The sequence below is a fragment of the Oncorhynchus mykiss genome, chromosome 10 (genome assembly GCF_013265735.2).
Source record: "Oncorhynchus mykiss isolate Arlee chromosome 10, USDA_OmykA_1.1, whole genome shotgun sequence".
In the NCBI taxonomy this organism is placed as follows: domain Eukaryota; kingdom Metazoa; phylum Chordata; class Actinopteri; order Salmoniformes; family Salmonidae; genus Oncorhynchus; species Oncorhynchus mykiss.
This window is the reverse complement of record NC_048574.1, coordinates 26302655-26318120: the sequence shown is the minus strand read 5'-3', so window position 1 is coordinate 26318120 and position 15466 is coordinate 26302655.

The following is a 15466-nucleotide window of genomic DNA, read 5'->3' as shown; positions in this document are numbered from 1 at the left end:
CAAACGCCTCCACCTCACACTCACTAACCCCTCTGCTACACACTAACTAACCCCACCACTACACACTCACAAACCCCTCCACTACACACTCACAAACCCCTCAACTAGACATTCACTAACCCCTCCACTACACACTCACTAACTCCACCGCTACACACTCACTAACCACACCACTACACACTCACTAACCCCACCACTACACACTCACTAACCCCTCCACCTCACACTCACTAACCCCACCACTACACACTCACTAACCCCACCACTACACACTCACTGACCCCACCACTAGACACTCACTAACCCCTCCACTACACACTCACAAACCCCACCGCTACAAACTCGCTAACCCCAACACTACACACTCACTAACCCCTCCAAATCACATTCGCTAACCCCTCCACTACACACTCACAAACCCCTCCACTACACACTCAATAACCCCTCCAAATCACATTCGCTAACCGCTCCACTATACACTCACTAACTGCACCGCTACACACCATCGTGCCCCTCTGTTACACACTCACTAACCCCACCTCTACACACTCACAAACCCCTCCACTACACACTCACTAACCCCACCGCTATACACTCAATAACCCCTCCACTACACACTCACAAACCCCTCCACCTCACACTCACTAACCCCTCCACTACACACTCACTAACCCCACCGCTACACACTCGCTAACCCCTCCACAATACACTCACTAACCCCTCCACTATACACTCACTAACCCCAACGCTACACACTCGCTAACTCCTCCACAATACACTCACTAACCCCACCGCTACACACCATCCAACCCCTCCGTTATACACTCACTAACCCCTCCACTATACACTCACTAACCCCTCCACTATACACTCGCTAACCCCTCCACTACACACCATCTAACCCCTTCGTTACACACTCACTAATCCCACCTCTACACACTCACAAACCCCTCCACCTCACACTCACTGACCCCTCCACTACACACTCACTAACCCCACCGCTACACACTCGCTAACCCCTCCACAATACACTCACTAACCCCTCCACTACACACTCACCAACCCCACCGCTACACACCATCTAACCCCTCCGTTATACACTCACTAACCCCTCTACCTCCACCTCAAACTCACTAACCCCACCACTGCACACTCACTAACCCCACCACTACACACTCACTAACCCCACCACTACACACTCACTAACCCCACCACTACACACTCACTAACTCCTCCACTACACACTCACTAACACCACCGCTACACACTCGCTAACACCTCCAAATCACATTCGCTAACCCCTCCACTATACACTGACTAACTCCACCGCAACACACCATCTTACCCCTCCGTTACACACTCACTAACCCCACCTCTACACACTCACAAACCCCTCCACCTCACACTCACTAACCCCTCCACTATACACTCAATAACCCCTCCAATACACACTCACTAACCCCTCCACTACATACTCACTAACCCCACCGCTACACACTCACTAACCCCTTCACAATACACTCGCTAACCCCTCCACTACACACCCACTAACCCCTCCACTACACACTCACAAACCCCTCCACCTCACACTCACTAACCCCTCTGCTACACACTAACTAACCCCACCACTACACACTCACAAACCCCTCCACTACACACTCACAAACCCCTCAACTAGACACTCACTAACCCCTCCACTACACACTCACTAACTCCACCGCTACACACTCACTAACCCCACCACTACACACTCACTAACCCCTCCACCTCACACTCACTAACCCCACCACTACACACTCACTAACCCCACCACTACACACTCACTGACCCCACCACTAGACACTCACTAACCCCTCCACTACACACTCACAAACCCCACCGCTACAAACTCGCTAACCCCAACACTACACACTCACTAACCCCTCCAAATCACATTCGCTAACCCCTCCACTACACACTCACAAACCCCTCCACTACACACAATACTACTACACAATAACCCCTCCAAATCACATTCGCTAACCCCTCCACTATACACTCACTAACTGCACCGCTACACACCATCGTGCCCCTCTGTTACACACTCACTAACCCGACCTCTACACACCCACAAACCCCTCCACCTCACGCTCACTAACCCCTCCACTACACACTCACTAACCCCACCGCTATACACTCAATAACCCCTCCACTACACACTCACAAACCCATCCACCTCACACTCACTAACCCCTCCACTACACACTCACTAACCCCACCGCTACACACTCGCTAACCCCTCCAAATCACATTCGCTAACCCCTCCACTATACACTCATTAACTCCACCGCAACACACCATCTTACCCCTCCGTTACACATTCACTAACCCCACCTCTACACACTCACAAACCCCTCCACCTCACACTCACTAACCCCTCCACTACACACTCACTAACCCCACCGCTATACACTCAATAACCCCTCCACTACATACTCACTAACCCCTCCACTGCATACTCACTAACCCCACCGCTACACAGTCACTAACCCCTTCACAATACACTCGCTAACCCCTCCACTACACACCCACTAACCCCTCCACTACACACTCACAAACCCCTCCACCTCACACTCACTAACCCCTCTGCTACACACTAACTAACCCCACCACTACACACTCACAAACCCCTCCACTACACACTCACAAACCCCTCAACTAGACATTCACTAACCCCTCCACTACACACTCACTAACTCCACCGCTACACACTCACTAACCACACCACTACACACTCACTAACCCCACCACTACACACTCACTAACCCCTCCACCTCACACTCACTAACCCCACCACTACACACTCACTAACCCCACCACTACACACTCACTGACCCCACCACTAGACACTCACTAACCCCTCCACTACACACTCACAAACCCCACCGCTACAAACTCGCTAACCCCAACACTACACACTCACTAACCCCTCCACTACACACTCAATAACCCCTCCAAATCACATTCGCTAACCCCTCCACTATACACTGACTAACTCCACCGCAACACACCATCTTACCCCTCCGTTACACACTCACTAACCCCACCTCTACACACTCACAAACCCCTCCACCTCACACTCACTAACCCCTCCACTATACACTCAATAACCCCTCCAATACACACTCACTAACCCCTCCACTACATACTCACTAACCCCACCGCTACACACTCACTAACCCCTTCACAATACACTCGCTAACCCCTCCACTACACACCCACTAACCCCTCCACTACACACTCACAAACCCCTCCACCTCACACTCACTAACCCCTCTGCTACACACTAACTAACCCCACCACTACACACTCACAAACCCCTCCACTACACACTCACAAACCCCTCAACTAGACACTCACTAACCCCTCCACTACACACTCACTAACTCCACCGCTACACACTCACTAACCCCACCACTACACACTCACTAACCCCTCCACCTCACACTCACTAACCCCACCACTACACACTCACTAACCCCACCACTACACACTCACTGACCCCACCACTAGACACTCACTAACCCCTCCACTACACACTCACAAACCCCACCGCTACAAACTCGCTAACCCCAACACTACACACTCACTAACCCCTCCAAATCACATTCGCTAACCCCTCCACTACACACTCACAAACCCCTCCACTACACACAATACTACTACACAATAACCCCTCCAAATCACATTCGCTAACCCCTCCACTATACACTCACTAACTGCACCGCTACACACCATCGTGCCCCTCTGTTACACACTCACTAACCCGACCTCTACACACCCACAAACCCCTCCACCTCACGCTCACTAACCCCTCCACTACACACTCACTAACCCCACCGCTATACACTCAATAACCCCTCCACTACACACTCACAAACCCATCCACCTCACACTCACTAACCCCTCCACTACACACTCACTAACCCCACCGCTACACACTCGCTAACCCCTCCAAATCACATTCGCTAACCCCTCCACTATACACTCACTAACTCCACCGCAACACACCATCTTACCCCTCCGTTACACACTCACTAACCCCACCTCTACACACTCACAAACCCCTCCACCTCACACTCACTAACCCCTCCACTACACACTCACTAACCCCACCGCTATACACTCAATAACCCCTCCACTACATACTCACTAACCCCTCCACTGCATACTCACTAACCCCACCGCTACACAGTCACTAACCCCTTCACAATACACTCGCTAACCCCTCCACTACACACCCACTAACCCCTCCACTACACACTCACAAACCCCTCCACCTCACACTCACTAACCCCTCTGCTACACACTAACTAACCCCACCACTACACACTCACAAACCCCTCCACTACACACTCACAAACCCCTCAACTAGACATTCACTAACCCCTCCACTACACACTCACTAACTCCACCGCTACACACTCACTAACCACACCACTACACACTCACTAACCCCACCACTACACACTCACTAACCCCTCCACCTCACACTCACTAACCCCACCACTACACACTCACTAACCCCACCACTACACACTCACTGACCCCACCACTAGACACTCACTAACCCCTCCACTACACACTCACAAACCCCACCGCTACAAACTCGCTAACCCCAACACTACACACTCACTAACCCCTCCACTACACACTCAATAACCCCTCCAAATCACATTCGCTAACCCCTCCACTATACACTGACTAACTCCACCGCAACACACCATCTTACCCCTCCGTTACACACTCACTAACCCCACCTCTACACACTCACAAACCCCTCCACCTCACACTCACTAACCCCTCCACTATACACTCAATAACCCCTCCAATACACACTCACTAACCCCTCCACTACATACTCACTAACCCCACCGCTACACACTCACTAACCCCTTCACAATACACTCACTAACCCCTCCACTACACACTCACTAACCCCACCGCTATACACTCAATAACCCCTCCACTACACACTCACAAACCCCTCAACTAGACACTCACTAACCCCTCCACTACACACTCACTAACTCCACCGCTACACACTCACTAACCCCACCACTACACACTCACTAACCCCTCCACCTCACACTCACTAACCCCACCACTACACACTCACTAACCCCACCACTACACACTCACTGACCCCACCACTAGACACTCACTAACCCCTCCACTACACACTCACAAACCCCACCGCTACAAACTCGCTAACCCCAACACTACACACTCACTAACCCCTCCAAATCACATTCGCTAACCCCTCCACTACACACTCACAAACCCCTCCACTACACACCATCGTGCCCCTCTGTTACACACTCACTAACCCGACCTCTACACACCCACAAACCCCTCCACCTCACGCTCACTAACCCCTCCACTACACACTCACTAACCCCACCGCTATACACTCAATAACCCCTCCACTACACACTCACAAACCCATCCACCTCACACTCACTAACCCCTCCACTACACACTCACTAACCCCACCGCTACACACTCGCTAACCCCTCCAAATCACATTCGCTAACCCCTCCACTATACACTCACTAACTGCACCGCTACACACCATCGTGCCCCTCTGTTACACACTCACTAACCCGACCTCTACACACCCACAAACCCCTCCACCTCACGCTCACTAACCCCTCCACTACACACTCACTAACCCCACCGCTATACACTCAATAACCCCTCCACTACACACTCACAAACCCATCCACCTCACACTCACTAACCCCTCCACTACACACTCACTAACCCCACCGCTACACACTCGCTAACCCCTCCAAATCACATTCGCTAACCCCTCCACTATACACTCACTAACTCCACCGCAACACACCATCTTACCCCTCCGTTACACACTCACTAACCCCACCTCTACACACTCACAAACCCCTCCACCTCACACTCACTAACCCCTCCACTACACACTCACTAACCCCACCGCTATACACTCAATAACCCCTCCACTACATACTCACTAACCCCTCCACTGCATACTCACTAACCCCACCGCTACACAGTCACTAACCCCTTCACAATACACTCGCTAACCCCTCCACTACACACCCACTAACCCCTCCACTACACACTCACAAACCCCTCCACCTCACACTCACTAACCCCTCTGCTACACACTAACTAACCCCACCACTACACACTCACAAACCCCTCCACTACACACTCACAAACCCCTCAACTAGACATTCACTAACCCCTCCACTACACACTCACTAACTCCACCGCTACACACTCACTAACCACACCACTACACACTCACTAACCCCACCACTACACACTCACTAACCCCTCCACCTCACACTCACTAACCCCACCACTACACACTCACTAACCCCACCACTACACACTCACTGACCCCACCACTAGACACTCACTAACCCCTCCACTACACACTCACAAACCCCACCGCTACAAACTCGCTAACCCCAACACTACACACTCACTAACCCCTCCACTACACACTCAATAACCCCTCCAAATCACATTCGCTAACCCCTCCACTATACACTGACTAACTCCACCGCAACACACCATCTTACCCCTCCGTTACACACTCACTAACCCCACCTCTACACACTCACAAACCCCTCCACCTCACACTCACTAACCCCTCCACTATACACTCAATAACCCCTCCAATACACACTCACTAACCCCTCCACTACATACTCACTAACCCCACCGCTACACACTCACTAACCCCTTCACAATACACTCACTAACCCCTCCACTACACACTCACTAACCCCACCGCTATACACTCAATAACCCCTCCACTACATACTCACTAACCCCTCCACTGCATACTCACTAACCCCACCGCTACACAGTCACTAACCCCTTCACAATACACTCGCTAACCCCTCCACTACACACCCACTAACCCCTCCACTACACACTCACAAACCCCTCCACCTCACACTCACTAACCCCTCTGCTACACACTAACTAACCCCACCACTACACACTCACAAACCCCTCCACTACACACTCACAAACCCCTCAACTAGACATTCACTAACCCCTCCACTACACACTCACTAACTCCACCGCTACACACTCACTAACCACACCACTACACACTCACTAACCCCACCACTACACACTCACTAACCCCTCCACCTCACACTCACTAACCCCACCACTACACACTCACTAACCCCACCACTACACACTCACTGACCCCACCACTAGACACTCACTAACCCCTCCACTACACACTCACAAACCCCACCGCTACAAACTCGCTAACCCCAACACTACACACTCACTAACCCCTCCACTACACACTCAATAACCCCTCCAAATCACATTCGCTAACCGCTCCACTATACACTCACTAACTGCACCGCTACACACCATCGTGCCCCTCTGTTACACACTCACTAACCCCACCTCTACACACTCACAAACCCCTCCACTACACACTCACTAACCCCACCGCTATACACTCAATAACCCCTCCACTACACACTCACAAACCCCTCCACCTCACACTCACTAACCCCTCCACTACACACTCACTAACCCCACCGCTACACACTCGCTAACCCCTCCACAATACACTCACTAACCCCTCCACTATACACTCACTAACCCCAACGCTACACACCATCTAACCCCTCCGTTACAAACTCACTAACCCCACCTCTACACACTCACAAAGCCCTCCACTACACACTCACTAACCCCACCGCTATACACTCACTAACCCCTCAACTACACACTCACTAACCCCACCGCTACACACCATCCAACCCCTCCGTTATACACTCACTAACCCCTCCACTATACACTCACTAACCCCTCAACTATACACTCGCTAACCCCTCCACTACACACTCACTAACCCCTCCACTACATACTCACTAACCCCACCGCTACACCCTCACTAACCCCTCCACTACACACTCACTAACCCCTCCACTACACACTCACAAAGCCCTCCACCTCACACTCACTAACCCCTCTACTATACACTCACTAACCCCTCCGCTACACTCTCGCTAATCTCACATTTACACACTCGCTAACCCCTCCACTATACACTCACTAACCCCACCTCAACACACTCACTAACCCCTCCACTATACACTCACTAACCCCTCCGCTACACTCTCGCTAATCTCACCTTTACACACTCGCTAACCCCTCCGCTACACACCATCTATCCCCACCACTACACATCGTCTAACCTCTCCGTTACACACTCACTAACCCCTCCACCTCACACTCACTAACCCCACCACTACACACTCACTAACCACACCACTACACACTCACTAACCCCACCACTACACACTGACTAACCCCTCCACCTCACACTCACTAACCCCACCACTACACACTCACTAACCCCACCACTACACACTCACTGACCCCACCACTACACACTCACAAAGCCCACCGCTACAAACTCACTAACCCCACCTCTACACACTCACTAACCCCTCCAAATCACATTCACTAACCCATCCACTACACACTCACAAACCCCTCCACCTCACGCTCACTAACCCCTCCACTACACACTCACTAACCCCACCGCTATACACTCAATAACCCCTCCACTACACACTCACAAACCCCTCCACCTCACACTCACTAACCCCTCCACTACACACTCACTAACCCCACCGCTACACACTCGCTAACCCCTCCACAATACACTCACTAACCCCTCCACTATACACTCACTAACCCCACCGCTACACACCATCTAACCCCTCCGTTACACACTCACTAACCCCACCTCTACACACTCACAAACCCCTCCACCTCACACTCACTGACCCCTCCACTACACACTCACTAACCCCACCGCTATACACTCACTAACCCCTCCACTACACACTCACTAACCCCACCGCTACACACCATCCAACGTTATACACTCACTACACTCACTAACCCCTCCACTATACACTCACTAACCCCTCCACTATACACTCGCTAACCCCTCCACTACACACTCACTAACCCCTCCACTACATACTCACTAACCCCCCTACTACACCCTCACTAACCCCTCCACAATACACCCACTAACCCCTCCACTATACACTCACTAACCCCTCCACTATACACTCACTAACCCCTCCACTACACACTCACTAACCCCTCCACTACACACTCACAAACCCCTCCACCTCACACTCACTAACCCCTCCACTATACACTCACTAATCCCTCCGCTACAATCTCGCTAATCTCACATTTACACACTCGCTAACCCCTCCACTATACACTCACTAACCCCACCTCTACACACTCACTATCCCCACCGCTATACACTCACTAACCCCTCCACTACACACTCACTAACCCCACCGCTACACAACATCCAACCCCTCCGTTATACACTCACTAACCCCTCCACTATACACTCACTAACCCCTCCACTACACACTCACTAACCCCTCCACTACATACTCACTAACCCCCCTACTACACCCTCACTAACCCCTCCACAATACACCCACTAACCCCTCCACTATACACTCACTAACCCCTCCGCTGCACACCATCTAACCCCACCACTACACACCATCTAACCTCTCCGTTACACACTCACTAACCCCTCCACCTTACACTCACTAACCCCACCACTACACACTCACTAACCCCACCACTGCACATTCACAAACCCCTCCACTATACACTCACTAACCCCTCCACTATGCACTCGCTAACCCCTCCACTACACACTCACTAACCCCTCCACTACACACTCACTAACCACACCACTACACACTCACTAACCCCACCGCTATACACTCACTAACCCCTCCACTACACACTCACTAACCCCACCGCTACACACCATCTAACCCCTCTGTTACACACTCACTAACCCCACCTCTACACACTCACAAACCCCTCCACCATACACTCACTAACCCCTCCACTACACACTCACTAACCCCACCGCTATACACTCACTAACCCCTCCACTACACACTCACTAACCCCACTGCTACACACTCGCTAACCCCTCCACTATAAACTCACTAACCCCTCCACAATACACTCACTAACCCCTCCACGATACACTCACTAACCCCTCCACTATACACTTGCTAACCCCTCCACTACACACTCACTAACCCCTCCACTACACACTCACTAACCCCACCGCTACACACTCACTAACCACACCACTACACACTCACTAACCCCTCCACTACACACTCACTAACCCCACCACTACACACTCACTAACCCCTCCACCTCACACTCACTAACCCCACCACTACACACTCACTAACCCCACCACTACACACTCACTGACCCCACCACTAGACACTCACTAACCCCACCTCTACACACTCACAAACCCCTCCACCATACACTCACTAACCCCTCCACTACACACTCACTAACCCCACCGCTATACACTCACTAACCCCTCCACTACACACTCACTAACCCCACCGCTACACACCATCCAACCCCTCCGTTATACACTCACTAACCCCTCCACTATACACTCACTAACCCCTCCACTATACACTCGCTAACCCCTCCACTACACACTCACTAACCCCTCCACTACATACTCACTAACCCCCCTACTACACCCTCACTAACCCCTCCACAATACATCCACTAACCCCTCCACTATACACTCACTAACCCCTCCGCTACACACCATCTAACCCCACCACTACACACCATCTAACCTCTCCGTTACACACTCACTAACCCCTCCACCTCACACTCACTAACCCCACCACTACACACTCACTAACCCCACCACTGCACATTCACAAACCCCTCCACTATACACTCACTAACCCCTCCACTATGCACTCGCTAACCCCTCCCCTACACGCTCACTAACTCCACCACTATACACTCACTAACCCCACCTCTACACACTCACTAGCCCCACCAATACACACTCACTAACCCCTCCACTACACACTCACTAACCCCTCCACTACACACTCACTAACCCCTCCACTACACACTCACCAACCCCTCCACTACACACTCACTAACCCCACCACTACACACTCACTAACCCCACCACTACACACTCTTTAACCCCACCGCTACACACTCACTAAACACACCACTACACACTCACTAACCCCACCGCTATACATTCACTAACCCCTCCACTACACACTCACTAACCCCACCGCTACACACTCACTAACCCCTCCACTACACACTCACTAACCCCTCTGTTACACACTCACTAACCCCACCTCTACACACTCACAAACCCCTCCACCATACACTCACTAACCCCTCCACTACACACTCACTAACCCCACCGCTATACACTCACTAACCCCTCCACTACACACTCACTAACCCCACTGCTACACACTCGCTAACCCCTCCACTATAAACTCACTAACCCCTCCACGATACACTCACTAACCCCTCCACGATACACTCACTAACCCCTCCACTATACACTTGCTAACCCCTCCACTACACACTCACTAACCCCTCCACTACACACTCACTAACCCCACCGCTACACACTCACTAACCACACCACTACACACTCACTAACCCCTCCACTACACACTCACTAACCCCACCACTACACACTCACTAACCCCTCCACCTCACACTCACTAACCCCACCACTACACACTCACTAACCCCACCACTACACACTCACTGACCCCACCACTAGACACTCACTAACCCCACCTCTACACACTCACAAACCCCTCCACCATACACTCACTAACCCCTCCACTACACACTCACTAACCCCACCGCTACACACTCACTAACCACACCACTACACACTCACTAACCCCTCCACTACACACTCACTAACCCCACCAGTACACACTCACTAACCCCTCCACCTCACACTCACTAACCCCACCACTACACACTCACTAACCCCACCACTACACACTCACTGACCCCACCACTAGACACTCACTAACCCCACCTCTACACACTCACAAACCCCTCCACCACACACTCACTAACCCCACCGCTATACACTCACTAACCCCTCCACTACACACTCACTAACCCCACCGCTACACACCATCCAACCCCTCCGTTATACACTCACTAACCCCTCCACTATACACTCACTAACCCCTCCACTATACACTCGCTAACCCCTCCACTACACACTCACTAACCCCTCCACTACATACTCACTAACCCCCCTACTACACCCTCACTAACCCCTCCACAATACACCCACTAACCCCTCCACTATACACTCACTAACCCCTCCGCTACACACCATCTAACCCCACCACTACACACCATCTAACCTCTCCGTTACACACTCACTAACCCCTCCACCTCGCACTCACTAACCCCACCACTACACACTCACTAACCCCACCACTGCACATTCACAAACCCCTCCACTATACACTCGCTAACCCCTCCCCTACACACTCACTAACTCCACCACTATACACTCACTAACCCCACCTCTACACACTCACTAGCCCCACCAATACACACTCACTATCCCCTCCACTACACACTCACTAACCCCTCCACTACACACTCACTAACCCCTCCACTACACACTCACCAACCCCTCCACTACACACTCACTAACCCCACCACTACACACTCACTAACCCCACCGCTACACACTCACTAACCACACCACTACACACTCACTAACCCCACCGCTATACACTCACTAACCCCTCCACTACACACTCACTAACACCACCGCTACACACCATCTAACCCCTCTGTTACACACTCACTAACCCCACCTCTACACACTCACAAACCCCTCCACCATACACTCACTAACCCCTCCACTACACACTCACTAACCCCACCGCTATACACTCACTAACCCCTCCACTACACACTCACTAACCCCACTGCTACACACTCGCTAACCCCTCCACTATAAACTCACTAACCCCTCCACGATACACTCACTAACCCCTCCACGATACACTCACTAACCCCTCCACTATACACTTGCTAACCCCTCCACTACACACTCACTAACCCCACCACTACACACTCACTAACCCCTCCACCTCACACTCACTAACCCCACCACTACACACTCACTAACCCCACCACTACACACTCACTGACCCCACCACTAGACACTCACTAACCCCACCTCTACACACTCACAAACCCCTCCACCATACACTCACTAACCCCTCCACTACACACTCACTAACCCCACCGCTATACACTCACTAACCCCTCCACTACACACTCACTAACCCCACTGCTACACACTCGCTAACCCCTCCACTATAAACTCACTAACCCCTCCACGATACACTTGCTAACCCCTCCACTACACACTCACTAACCCCACTGCTACACACCATCTAACCCCTCCACTATACACTCACTAACCCCACTGCTACACACTCACAAACCCTGCCTGCTGCCCACTCACACTTATTTTATCTCATGACTTTAGACATCAGACCAAAAGCCTTTGAAACATTTTATAAGGATGCTGATATCTTGTGATGTATAATTGTTGACGCCAGGGGTTCCCCTCGGGGAACGCCCCCCCCCCCCCCCCCCCCCCCCCCCCTCCGTTCAGCTCAAACCGTGGCGCAGGCAATGCAAAAATATTTTTAGAAATATTTAACCTCCACACATTAACAAGTCCAATAGCTCAAATGAAAGATAAACACCTTGTTCATCTACCCAGCATGTCAGATTTTTAAAATGTTTTACGACGAAAACACACCACATATTTATATTAGACCACCACCGAAACGAAGACAAGAGGCAGCCATTTTGTCCCAGAAAATATAAAATTATGAAAGCAGGATTAAAAAATAAATCATTCACTAACCTTTTGAAAATCTTCATCAGATGACAGTAATAGGACATGTTACACAGTACATTTTTTTTTTTCAATAATATGCCATTTATATCCATAAATGTCCATTTACATTGAATTCATGTTCAGAAAATACTCAAAAATGTCAGCAGAAAATATAGGTAGCGCGGCAAGATAACGTAAATAGACATCATAAACTTTGACTAAATATACATGTTCTACATATAGATAAGGATTATAAGGATGCTGACTGTGACAACTAGTTAGTATTGTTTAATAGTCAGAATAATTTCTCGATGGTGGTGTGTGGCATCAAAACAGATTGGTAGCAACCCCTCACCCAGACAGACATCTCCCTCGAGTTCACTGGGGAGGCGCATTCTGCATCCGATAGCCGTTTAAAGAGCCTGTTTTGTTAAGGCCAATTGGCTGCCAGGCTGGTTGTTAACGGCGTGGAAGTGTTTATTTGTGAACAAGGTGGGAATAAGACCCCATGGTGTTCCTGAACACTACTCCACTGGGCCCAGAGAGACATAATGATGCTTTTCCTGCTCTGGTGAACCTGATCCTAGCCCCTGGAGCGCCACACTTACTTTTGTCCGGCGGTCTCTCCTTCCATTTCTCTCTCTATCCCAGGCCAGGCAGCAGGCCCGTACAGAAAACCCAAGGGCCCACTTTTACTCTACTCTAACTTCTTCTCCTTTTCTAACTAAACAAAGTTTGGCCCTGGTGAGAGGAACAAGTAATGGATGTAAAATACAAATGTTCTCAGTCTTCTATAATGTGGTTTATCATTTATCATACTTCTCAGTTAGTTTTGTTTGAGCGAAAAAAAGGTTTTATCCTTCATTACCACCAACAGCATATGCTTGATTTTCTGAATTTGAGTTACTTTCTAAAATAATGACTTGAAAGATGACCACCAGCAGTGTAATTTAGCAGTGAAAACCCACCATGTATTTGGTTTGAGTTGCAGGGACATAAACAGGACCCTGTTTAGCTAATGGGAGCAAAACACCTTCCTCCTCTGGAAGTGGGAATAAGACAAACACGGCGAACAAGGGGCTCTTCTGGTTAAAGCGGCCCAGTTGTTGGGCCAAAGCCCCGGCAATCACTGTTTGTTTTGACAGGGAATCCAAAATCCAAACAGACACTGTATGGAATTAAGGTCCTGTTTCCTGTGAAAAATACGAACCTTGTGCAGCGAAAAATGAGAGAGGGAGAGCGAGAGAGAAAGAGAGAGAAAATGGACGCCCCATAACTGCAGCAGCAGGCTTGTACATAAAAATAAAATTGGTCCAATTGACCTTGCATGCTCTACCTGCAATTATCGAAAATTGTAAGCAGATGCCTAAAGTCCTCATTTCATATTCTGGTGAACATCTGGCACGGCAGGCTGGCGTTAAAGTTAAAGTCTCTAGTGAGTCGGCATTCTAAGGAGATGGAATCTGCAGGTTAGGCTGGAGGAGAGGGCATTGCAGAGCATAGGCTTCAGATAAGAGTTCAAGTGGAGAAGGAGAGAGAGAGAGACACACACACACTTGCACAAGTGGGAAAAACACCCTCTGGAACACATGAACAAGACACGGAGGAGTTAACATT